Raw genomic sequence first — 8,904 nt, forward strand, 5'->3', positions numbered from 1 at the left:
ATTTAGATAAACTGGATGCTTCTTAAAAAAGTATTTGTGACTTTAAATAGCACAGAGGTCATTCAATTGTATTGAGTGGAAGCTTTTTCTGCTCAGAGGTTGTGCTTCATATGTCCTATTTGAGAAAAAACGTTTGATAATGTAGTTAAGTTTTCATATTGAGCAAATAATCGGATTTTTTATTTCTTTTTTGTTTGTTTGTTTGTTTTTTGTTTTTCCTTTTTTTTTTTTTTTGTAGTAAGAACTTGTATAGTCATAAGACCATGAAGTTCAAGGTGCTACTGATAGGGAGTTTTTCTGCTAGTTCTTCTTTGAACCAATAGGTTTACAATGAAAACACTTTAACAAGGTTTTGAAGTCCTAGAAATAAATCCAGTTTCTATTGCTTTGTCCAAAAAGCTGAGTTCCTGAACAGTTTTCTGTAAATATTTTAAAAAATAAAATGCAGTCATTTCTGGTACATATTTTTTTCCTTCTTGAAACAGGTGCTTTGAACAAGTTTGTTACATTCCTATGAAAGGCTTTTATTGTGACTTGGAGCCACTTTTTTCTCTTAGGAGCCAGTATATTTGTGAAATCATGTTTTTTTGAGGGGATATAAATGTATCTAGGTTTTGATCAGTGAATGGGTAGCATGAAGCAACCTATAATACTTCACGGAACCTTGCGTTTTGAGGAGCCCTGTATATTTTTCCTTTTTTTCTCACCTGAAGATATGTTTCATTGATTTTACAGAGAGAAAAAGGGGGGAGGGGAGAAAGGGAGAGAGAGTGAGAGAGAAACATCGATGTGAGAGGGAAACATCAATCAGTTGCCTCCCGTAAGTACCCTGATCTGGAATCGAACCTGCAACCTTTTGGTGCACAGGGCAATGTTCCAACTAGCTGAGCCACCACCTGGCCAGGGCCCTGTGTATTTTCAGGTGTGCTTGACTCTTCTGAATTTTAATAAAAAGATGAAGCAAATAAGAGCAATTCTGCAAGGATTTTGGCTTGTTAGGATTTTTAAAAAATCGTATATAACTATTGGTTGTCCCTGTTTTGCTTTGTCTAGGCCATGGGATTGCCTAGTCCGATGGGATTGCCGTTGAGAAGTTTGGAGACTCTTGTGTATTGGCTATCTAAGCAACACCAGTACTTGCTTTTCTTTTCAAGTACCTGGTTTCTGTTGTGTGGGAATTGTAGACCTCTATGATTAAAGCAACTTTCACGAGAATTGCTTTGTAAATGGACCAAATTTGAACTTTGCCATATTACATTGAATTATCGTGTTACCTTCAATCAGGACAAGTCCAAAAATGGATGCTATTGCTTAAAGTCTAAGGCAAGAAATAAAGTACTTCATTTCCACAGTTATCATGGAAGCTTTGCCCTGGATTGTAGTTTTTCACTATGCATAATTATATTTAGTATTTAGGAGTCATCAGAAGATCTCAGGAAATGCATCCTTTTAATATATTACTCTTATACTACTGTTTATACTGACTTCATGTACATTATAATATTATTTTGGAGTCTACCAGTTCTTTACTTCTTTTATCAAATGAAGTGCCTCTGGGTCTTTCCTTTGAGCCTTGCTATTGCCACTTGGTGCAGTGGGAGAGTCCTGGCCTGGAAGACAGCCTGGTTAGGCTGCGGGAGTCCCTTTCAGGAGGCCTCCTTTCAGTAGACCTGGTGGGTAAGTTAACTGTGGCTGGTAGGTAGAGCTCCTTTTCATGCCTCTCCAGTTCCTTCCTTTGAATTCATACTGAATTTGTAAGTTTAAAATCTTTTTTTCTTTTAAATTTAGCTTTCTTTTTTTCTAAAGGAATTCATGCATATTATTAAAAAATCAAATAGAACTAGAAGGCTTATAATGAAAAGGACTAGCTTCCTTTCTCCCAGCTCAGTGCCCCAGAGACAAGCGCCTTCACCTCTTAGTGGTGTGTTCTCTATTTGCCTTCCTATTTGGAAATAGTAATATTACTTTTTCTTGATTTATCAATTTAAGAAATGGTTCTCGAATTCCATTTATGGCAGCAGGCAGGATTTACTTTTCTTATTCCTTTCCCTACCCCATCTCTCTCAATATGGATTAATGACAACTTGTTAAATCAGAGATAATAAATTGTGTTCCCTGATGAACCCAGTGATGAACTATCATTATTTCCTTTCTACTGGAATCTTATTTTCCCCATAACTAACATTTGCCTGAATTTAGAAGTTGCTTTGTTTTTTATGTACCTATCTCAATGATTACCCAAAGGAAACATAGGATAATCTGTCAGCTTTTTTTTTTGGTCTTTTGAGGACATTTCTTCCACACTCTTTCCGCTTCCACTATCCAGACCATTGCTGTCCAGGCCTGTGCACAGGTTGGTGGCCATTCTGGGACCCCCTTTCTGTTTTAGTCTCTGTTGAGTCTGTTTATTGGATCCTATGACTTCTTTCTTGCTGTACTGCCCTTTCTTTTGTTTTTGCCAAAGTGTACCCGCTACCAAAAACTTTCTAGGAAAAGGTGCATGAGAAGTAAAAATTTGGAGACCTTATAGTTGTGAAAATGTCTGTACTCTTGATTGATTGGTAGTCTGGAATCAATGTTGAAAGTATGTTCCCCTAAGAATTTTAAAGGCAGTTGTCCATTGTCTTAAAGCATTCATTATTCCTGTGAAAGTCCTCATACTCTTCTCTTACATGGGACCTGTTTTTATACTCTGGAGGCTTTTAGGGGCTTCTTTTTACTCCTAACATTTCATGGTGATGTGTGGGTCTTCATTCATTCATTCATATTGATGGGTACTTGACTTGGTGGAGTCTGTTAATAGGGAGACTTCTTCAATTCTGGGAATTTTTTTTGTGTTATCTTTTGATAATCTTCTGTCCTTCATTTCCTGCATCTGTTGTTCTAGAATTCCTGTTATTTGAACGTAGGAACTTCCAGATTGATCCTCTAATTTAAAAAAAATTTTCCAGTTGCTCCTGAAGTTGTGTGTGTGTGTGTGTGTGTGTGTGTATATTTATTATCCTCTGGCTCTTTTGTTAATATTTTTTAAAGCTGTGTTTCAATTGCTAGTTATCTTTTTTCTCTATCAGTGTCTTTTCATTATTCCTAAGGATAATTATGGTTTCTTTTCCCCTCATGTCTTTCCTGTTTGTTGCTTGTTTCTATTTCTCTCATGTTCCTATTTTCTGTTTGTTTGCTGTATAGCCTGTGCCTTGCATTTTGAAAGCTTCCATAGAAATTGGAGAGGTCATCCATTCTATTTAGGATCAGGTGCTAAAAGGCTAATTCCGTAGGTCTTTTATGTGTGGGCTGGGTTTGTCAGGTGTCTGAAGGGCCATCAGGTGGAGTTGGCCTTCTTGTTGGAGTCCCCTTAAATTACCAGTAGAAGTCTTTCTTTTTTATATCACTGTAGTAATGGATTTATTTCTTTTTTAACATAGTTTTTTATTTATTTTTTTCCTCTTTTTAAAAAAATTGTTCAAGTATAGTTGTCTCCATTTCCCACCACCCCACCATTCCTCCCCCACCCCACCCATCCCTACCTTCCACCCTTGATCCTGCCCCCCTTTGGCTTTGTCCATGTGTCCTTTATACATATTCCTTGATGACCCTTCCCCTTTTTCTTTGGAGACATTTAGTTTCTCCAGAAAGGACTGCTGAGTTCTGGCAGCAGGGCAGGAGAAGGGGGCTGAAGACCCTACAGTGTGCATGGTGACTTTTACTTAATCCCTGTATTTTCAGCCTCCCTGTGCCCTGCCCCACCACCCCACTCTTCCTCTGTGGTTGGCAACCCTCTGGTTGTTTCTACTGGGTGGAAGGTGAGGATGGCGAGAGGACCTGGGGTCAGTTGCTCTTTCTGCCCGTTTCAAGCCCTAATTTGGACCCTGAACCTCATTGCCTTTTTCTACAAAACCTGGCACTTCCCAGGACTGAACTTGCTAAGGGTTTGGGAAGGTGAGTTTTTGGATATTTAGGCTTCAACTTCCTCCACTTTGCTAGGTTAGTTATTACACCTCCTCCTGATGTTTATTTGTATAAACTCTGTTGAAACCTCAGGGCTGCATAGTCAGTTCTCTTTGTTTTTCTGAATACCATTTATATTCCTTTAATATCTTTTGATGGGATTTTGGAAGTAGAGATAAATACATGTGGTCAGTTTATCATGTTTAACTGGAAGCTTAGATTTAAATTCTAATAGTGTGTAGAAAATAAAATTTCTTTAGTGTTCTATCATTCATTCTTTCCACGCTGATGCTTTTAATTACTATGGTTTTACTGTACTGCCTACCTCATAGGGCCATTGTGAGGGCCAGAAAAACCAACACACATAAGCACGTAGAACATGCCTGGCTCACAGTGTGTGTAAAGTAAGTGTTAGCTACTATTGGCGTCACCACAATTCTCATCGTCACTACCACCACATGTAATTCAGTTACCAACCCACTTAGACTTACCTGGAGAGGTTTTCACCATAGGAAGGACCGTTGACTTGTGAGAAAATCTAGTGTTGATAAAGTTGACCCTACACTTAACCAGAGTTCACATGAGATGTTCAGGTGTTAAATTTTATCTGAGACACATTAAAGCCTTAAAAAAGTCCAATCAGTAATAGTTAGTCCAAACGTTTTTAAAAGTGTACAATAACAATTTTGATGTGCTTTTAAGCTTTACTGGCGTGTGTTTTGTTTTTATCATCTGAATATGAAGTATAGAGAGTGTAACTCTGACATGATGTTCATTGTGCCTCACTTACAACCAGTAGATGCCATACTCATAAATGGAAGAGAGAAATTGAGAAATCATGGACTGCAGTCACTGTATCCGTGACCTTCTTTCTGGTGGGGGGCTGTAACTTTTCAGAAAATGTGAATTTGTATAAGCAAAATGCTTGTGTTTGCTCATTTAAGTATCTTCTTTGTGTCTGGATTGAACGTGTAACAATAATTCAACAACTTAGAGGGGAAGTGGTAGTAGGTGGTCCCACTACTCTTTAAATGGTGAGTGAACCTACATACGTTGGGGAAGGGGATTTTTATTTGTAAGATTTGTTTTCTCCCTCATTAGAGTAGATTTCATGATTGTGATAACTGGCTATAAATATAAATGCCACTAGAGATGAGGAAATGTTCTACACGAGGAATGGCCAGTTGCCCAGTGTGATTGGACTTCTTTGCGAACTCCCAGATCACTCTGGCAGTGCAGATGGGACAGATGAACATGCTGACGGTAAACTGTGCTTGCTCTTGGCTGGGTGCCGGCATCCCCCTCCCTAGGTGCCAGTAGCACTGTATCCCCTCACTGTGCACTTTGACATTTCGTCTCCAGAGGTTTTCTGTCTACGTGGAGCCCTTATGCTGCCTGTTCTTCAAATGCAGTAATGAATCCACAGATTTTCACAGGGTTGAATTTGCCCTTCTGTCCCGTAATATTCTCTTCTTCCCCTCAAAATGACTTTTGTTGGTCTCTTTGTTAATAAAACAGTTTGGAACAGTTATTTGGGCCAGTTGCTTCGGCTCCCTTTGGCCTCCTAACAAAGATGTTAAAGTATAAAAAATACAAGAGCAACAGGGTGCCCAGAACCAGGGTTAACTTGTATGTGGCTGATTAAAATGATGAATATTTATTTTGTTACTGCATCTTGAAATACTAAGTGTTTAAATGATCTGTTTATTTTATTTTGTATTTTAGTTCTAGACTAGTGTTAATTGCTGATTAAATAACCCAGAATTTAATCACAAAACCCAAAATTTACGGTGGGACAGATTAAGTTTTGATTAATTGTGGATAGGAAAATCAAATGAATTGATACAGTGATATTAACATATTAAGTAATTTTTGACATCAGGGAGGGGTAGTTTCCATTGGCAAGGTACCGTATTTTTCAGAGTACGAGACACATCAGACCATAAGATGCACCTAGGTTTTAGAGGAGGAAAATAGGCAAAAAACCCTGCTCCACCGCTGCCACCCCCCCAGCAAGCCAGGTAAGCTACATTCGGACTGTAAGACGCACTCCCATCTCTCCCCACCCCCAATTTGGGGAGGCAAAGTGCCTCTTACAGTCTGAAAAATATGGTATTCAGAATATCAAAGATGAATAAAATATATGACTTAAGAATTTCCTCCTTAGTTTTATTCTATCAAAGTGAGAGGAGGATGCTGTTGATATGCTCTGTGCTTTCAAAAGTTTGTCACAAAGACTGTGTTACCCACTTAAATCTCAATGTAAAGGGCGTTGCCAGATTTGGTAGTGTGGAGACAGGAACAAAAGAGAGAACTCTGTTCTGAAGGGACCCACAGCCACCGGGAGCCAGACCCGCACACGTGCTTCCTGCCCAGCCTGTCGGTGTTAGGAGGCAGAGGCTGTCATTTAGGATGAGACACAGCAGTTTGGGAGCAAAGAGTGAGTTACGTGTCCTGAAAAGGAGGTGTTCTAGGAATACTTTTCAGTGCCACTCAGTGCCATCAGGTTCCTTCCAGCACTCCACTGTAAATTCTGAAAGAGCTGCACTATTTCTTACCCTTCCTCTTGCCTTTTAAAAGCAGTACCCGAATACATCCTCTTTATTAAATAATCACTTAGACAATACAAATAAAGCAAAAGTTCACCTTGACACCCCCACTTCTCTAGGAATAACCACTCTTTTCTGGTGTGTGTCCTTTCAGACCTCCCTGTGCGTGGACTGATTTTACGTAGGTTGTACATTGCCGCCATTCAGGTTAGCTCCTCGGTAGCAAGGTGATTAAGCACACAGCGGCACATCTCTGTGTGCCGCTGGTAACGAAAAGCCAGGAGAGTCTATTTTTATTTTTGCTTGGCAGCAATCAAAATACGGCTTAGAAATTAAGGGTTAAGTATCCAGATTTCTGTCAAGGGATGAATATGTGTCCACGTGATCAAAACAATCTTTATTTGACACATTTATATGGTGAATGAGTAAACAATAAATACCTTCTAAGTCTTACCACCAGAATCAGACTCTGTACTTGAATCACGTAGGAAATTTTTATACTCTGCCCTTTTCCGGTGGTGATTTGGTTGCTAGGAGTTTCAGCGTGCCTCTAGAATCTGCCGACCCTGACGACTGCAGCCCCTGACCAGGACGCCTCCTCCTGGGTGAGGCCTTAGAGTACAAATCGTATACAACTTCTATTTGTCTTTATTCTTTTTTGGTGGTTTTCTCATTTTGCAGTGGTTGGCCACAGAGAAATATGTGGCAATAAATACCTGATTTTTGTTTTTGTTTTTGTTTTTTTAGCATTGTGACCATGGATGGCATACTGTCTTCATGGTTTTTTCCCCTCTGTACCAACTCTGATAGTGTGGCTTCCAAGGGCTCTGAGTTTGAGGCTGGATCTGCAGAGGGTGACCTACCCACTTGATTACTGGTGTCCGCCATGGGCTTGTGGGAGGGTGCGGGGCACGGTGGCAAGGACGTGCTGTCATCCAGAATATAGGCAGCGATCACGTTCTGATGGCATAACTTTGCCAGATCAGATTTTTAAGCGCTCACAATTAACAAAGTATTAACAACTCACAATTGCTTTCCTGTTTTCAGTTTCCACTATCACACTAGGAGGACCTTAATCAATTGTATATTTTTCAAATGCAAACAGAAATAGCCCCTCATCTCTATTCGGGCCAAGTTGTATGTGTGCCTAAGTCACACACACCGTCCACTTATTAGCAGTGCCTTTGTGAATTCGAAGACCCTTGCAACCTTGTTGACATGGTGCTCAGGGGAAAAAACATTGCCATACTTCTAAAAAAAACTTTAAAAAGTGTGAGTTTACCAAGTGAAATTCAGTAGCATACCAGTGCTTCACATGCCACTGTGTGTTCAGACCAGTCTTAGTTATCACTCGAGAGAAAGTTTTAGTTCATTTCAGTTTTGCCTAAGTAGCAAACCTCCTTAGAAAGATGAGTTGCTCTTCTTTCTCCTTGCTGTGTTTTTAAAATATAGTTCATGATTTTTTAGGAGGGAAATTTACAGATTGTAACTTTTCTTGCTTTTCTGGATCAGGCCACCTTGGCCACAGAGTGGCCTTGAATGTGGCTTGGGTCATGAAGACTGGCAAATGTGTGGGTGACTCTTTGGCCTCCTAACATCCCCTTGGGACATGTGGCTTCATCTGCTATCATGGTTACATATTCACTTCCAGATTTAAGTCCTGCAGGTGTTTTTCTTTCTTTGGGGGGAGTATGAAGGGAGTAAGGGAGTGGTTGTAGTTTTAGATAATGTTTCTAATAGTTCAAATCCATCACTGGCTTGATCCAGAGAAAAGTAAAAGACTCACTATGGTTTTTGTGTCCTCTGGTTTTGGAATTACGTATGCTATTTCAATATTTTCTTTTACCAGTTCTGGAAAAAATCATGATTGTATGTTATGGTAATCAAGGTTGAATGGTAAAAGTAAATTTCTAAGAGCTTTTCCATATTATCCCTAATTAGACAAAGAGAAAGTCATATGAACATTCCCCATTCTTTCTATCTTTACTTTTTTCTTATCACTTTATCTTTTCTCCTTTTTTGATTGATTACAGAGTGCCCCTCCCCCTAAATAGCCTCTTTAATATCTCTATATTTGGTGGACTGTTTTGGAAAAGAAAAAGAATCACTTAAGAACAGTGGTGAGTTCAAGGGGGCATTTCATTAGGGTTGCTTATATGTTCATTCACCTTTCTAAAAAAATTTTGTTCAGTTAATATTCATTGACCACTAAGTAAGTGCTATGTTGCTAGTATTCACCCTTGCTTCTAATTCTTGAGTGCATTTAACACTTATTGCTTTATTTTTAATGTAAATAATATTAAAAGTTTAGATAAATTGAATATCTTAGCTATAATTGGCTTTCCTAAACTTTCACCATTTAGTTGAATCTTATATTCACATTTGCATACCAACTATTATTTTAACTTCA

Source organism: Desmodus rotundus, chromosome 2 (assembly GCF_022682495.2).
Source record: "Desmodus rotundus isolate HL8 chromosome 2, HLdesRot8A.1, whole genome shotgun sequence".
NCBI lineage: Eukaryota > Metazoa > Chordata > Mammalia > Chiroptera > Phyllostomidae > Desmodus > Desmodus rotundus.